Here is a 3,970-nt window from a genome sequence, read left to right as displayed (position 1 = left end):
AAAAAAAAAAAACAAAACAACAACAAAAAAAAAGGTACAGAATACCTAGGGTATAACCCACAGAACTGAAGAACTTTAAAAAGCAGAAAGGCCAAATGGGGATGTTTCAAACACACTTAGTAGGGGGAAGAAAGTAATCAGGAGAGGCAGAAGGAGAAAGAGATTTGGGTAGGAGAGAGAAGAGAGAGGAGAAAAGAGGAACAGGTGTTGGGGGGACAGGATAGAAGTCTATAGGGCCAGCAGAATGAATGGAAATATGCCTCCTCAGAAGCTGAGAGGTAGGGAGACACTCTAGAAAGTACCAGTCACCTAGGAGGTGACTCCCAGGACTGATTGGGAGTGAGTGAACTTTATAAGATGAAATGCCCAACAGGGAGCAGAGGGAACTTGAAGAGTACACCTCCAGCAGATAATGCCTCAAGAGAATGGATGGTGTTATCAACTCACAATTAAAATTTCTTACCCAGATTTGTTCCTGTCTAAAAGAACTACAGGGACAAAAATAGAGAAGAGACTGTGGGAAAGGAGGTCCAGTGACCAGCCCAACTGGGGATCTACCTCGTGGGGAGACACCAAAGCCTGACACTATTACTAATGCTATGATGAGCTTATAGACAGGAGTCTAGTATGGCTATCCTCTGAGAGGCTGAGATATACATAGATGTTTATACCCAACCATTGGACTAAAGTCAGGGACCCCTATGGTTGAATTAGGGGAAGGACAGAAGGAGCAGACGAGGAGGAAGACCCTATAGGAAGACCAGCAGTCTCAATTCATCTGGATCCTGGGAACTCTCAGACACTGGGACACCAACCAGGCAGCATACAGAAGGCCCCCAACACAAATACAGCAGAGGATTGCCTGGTCTGGCTTCAGTGGGAGAAGATGCACCTAATCCTTGAGAGACTTCAGTTCCCCGGAAGTTGGCCTGGTGGTAGGGAGCATCTGCTCTGGGTGAGAAGGAATGGGGTGAGGAATTATGGGAGGTGGGGCTGGGAGGTGGGAATGCAAGGCAGGCAATGGCAGGATTTAGAAGGAAGGAAGGAAGGAAGGAAGGAAGGAAGGAAGGAAGGAAGGAAGGAAGGAAGGAAGGAAGGAAGGAAGGAAAAGTTTAAAAGAAATGTGTACATAAAAATAAGTAAACTATACCAATGATTAATATTCCAAGACAGAAATCAGAAAAAAATTCCATTTCCAATAGCCTAGAACAAGCAAAATTACATAGGAAGAATAAAATTAATTCATACAATGAGAAATTCAAAACACTGAAGAATGAAACTGAAAGAGGCACCTCGAAATGGGAAAAAATGATTGAAAAACGGCCTTCCTGCCAAAGAAATCTATATAAAATCCTGGGAAAACTACACAGAAGTGGCTGATGGGAGTGGAAACTTATGCTATGGGAATCAGTGTGGAGGTGACACAGAAAAGTGAGATTTACTTCAGGCTCCAGCTGGACCTACTATGCTTAGGCATAGGACTCTATACTTTATCACAGACATAATTATTCTTCCATGTTCATTGTTTTGATTGATTTTTGTTTTGAGGTTTTTCTTTTCCTCTTTTTCTTTTCTTTTTTTTTTCTGTTTTTCTGGGGAGGAGTAGGGAGGAAGGAAGAGAGAGGAGAGAGGGAGGGAAGGAAGAAAATATAAAATGATAGGTGAGTTGATTAGGTACACAGGGGAGGGTAAAACATGATCAAATTTATGTATAAAAATTAGATTGAAATTATTATTTAAAACAGATTAAAAAGATCATCTTATCTCTGTGCATTAGATGATGACTTTTTATCTTGGCCATTATAAGTCCTGTCACACAAACATGAAGGTGCTCCCCCCAAAATTTTTTCATTTGTCTCTTTTCATCAAGTTGCACATTGTCCTGTATAGAGAAGCTTATTCAATCAAAGAAATTTTCTGGTTTACTATCTTATATGCTCTACAAAACTTTCTATTCAAATCATTATACAGAGGTGTTTCCAAAAGCTGTAGGTTGAACATTTTAATACAAATCTAACAATAATGTTAATAATACATTTTCATATCGATGAAAAACTGTGGATAAGTTATTTTTTAAAATAAAAAGTTTAAATAGTCAGTAGACAAACAGTAAATAGGTTTATGCTTGCCTATCCGTTCCTCATTAAACCTTATGTAGTTACTAAGTGTTAAGCATAACTTGTATAGAAAGACTAAATTTTCACAAGAAAAAGTTAATGGCTTTTACATTACAAAATGAACAAAAATATTTCTGTTTGTCTTCATCATTTTGAATGTTTCAATGCATCACAAACTATTTTCCTGGTTTTGTTCTAATTTTTGTGATCTGCTACTATCCTTTATGTTAAGCAAACAAGTTTGCAACACCTATACAAGATGAAGCATTTGCAGGCAAACAGGCAGCATTACCCTGTGGTAGGTGCTGGAGAGATTCAGCCTAGCCCTCACTGCTGCATAAGAAAGGATCAACTGGCCGGGCAGTGGTGGTGCAGGCCTTTAATCCCAGCACTCAGGAGGCAGAGGCAGAGGCAGGTGGATTTCTAAGTTTGAGGACAGCCAGAGCTATACAGAGAAACCCTGTCTCAAAAAAAAAAAAAAAAAAAGCAGCCATGTGAACAGGAAGATATAGAGCAGGGAGGAGGCTGACGCTCTTGCTCTTGAAATGCTGAGCTGTCTTTATAGCCCTACTTTTACACCTTGACCACATTACTCAAATTAGTTAACAGCAGATCACATATTTCTTCGTAAAGTAAAAAAGCCTGATAGTGTTATGATGGGAAATAGTGTTCACTTACCCTTCTGAGAACAAAGGACAGTAAATAAATTTCTGAGACAGGGTTCCTTTGTGGGAAGAAGGTTGTTAGAATCAAGCAACAGCTTCAATGATAATGCTTGAAATGCTCCATAGTAGAATGCTTGTGAGTTATGATAATGACAGAAACTGAAGAACTTGTAGGACAGTTCACCAGCATACTAAATGAATGTTCTTAACTTAAGAAAAGTGCCTTATTAAATAAACAAAATAGGCTAGGTGGTGGTGGAACAAGCCTTTAATCCCAGTACTGGGGAGGTAGAAACAAGGATTCAAGGCCAGCCTGGTCTCCAGAGCAAGGTCCAGGATGGCCAGGGCTCTGATAGACAGAGATTCCCTGCATTAAAAGACAAACAAAAAGCTTGAAACAAAAATACAAGTAAAGAGGCCTAAATTAATGCTATATGTTACAGAAAGGTACAGGAATAAAAAAATTAGTTAAAGTACATGGATCACAGGTTTGTCCTTAAATGAAAAAATAAAAATACTCTTAAAAATTCATTTTATGGATGTTACTGAATAGATTAGAAGGTAACAAGTTTGTTGGGAATATTAAGTATCTAGAGTCTACTTTTGAGTAAAAAAAAAAACTTGTAATAAAAAAAAAAATTCTGTGTGTCAATGCAAAGTTCTTCTTGGCAAAACGATGGTTGCTAAGGTTGGACATATTTGCTATACCAAAAGAAACACAAGAGTAAAGAAAGAAAAACAGTAGGCAATTTCTGTACTGCAGGTTAGGGAATTGCTGAACAATATCAGAAAGCCTAATGTTTACAAGTTCATATCAATAAAGAAAATTGATCCCTTTCCCATATTTAAAAAAAATGAGGCCTGTTATGGAGACTTACAATATACTAGGAAAGAATTTGAGAGGAAAAATATATTCAGGATACAGGGAAATATAGGTAGAATAAAATGAAGCTATTTGAAAGATTGATTTGGAAACAAAACAAATTCAGAAGTTGAAATTAACATTAATGTATGAAGTAAAAAAACTTGAGCCGGGCGTGGTGGCGCACACCTTTAATCCCAGCACTTGGGAGGCAGAGGCAGGCAGATCTTGTGAGTTCGAGGCCAGCCTGGTCTACAGAGTGAGTTCCAGGACAGCCAGGGCTACACAGAGAAACCCTGTCTCGAAAAACCAAAAAAAAAAAAAAA

At 38.5% G+C, this 3,970-nt stretch overlaps 1 protein-coding gene across 2 annotated transcripts in view; it reads right to left on the bottom strand.

Annotated features, from left to right (window-relative positions):
- Nucleotides 1–3,970, bottom strand: part of Kdm4c (lysine demethylase 4C) — a 150,955-nt gene that overhangs the window by 43,787 nt on the left and 103,198 nt on the right. The gene's annotated exons all lie outside the window — the stretch shown is intronic.

This window comes from Mus pahari, chromosome 6, assembly GCF_900095145.1.
Source record: "Mus pahari chromosome 6, PAHARI_EIJ_v1.1, whole genome shotgun sequence".
Taxonomy (NCBI): Eukaryota; Metazoa; Chordata; class Mammalia; order Rodentia; family Muridae; genus Mus; species Mus pahari.
Note: the sequence above shows the minus strand (reverse complement) of the source record. Positions and strands in the feature narration are given on the sequence as shown.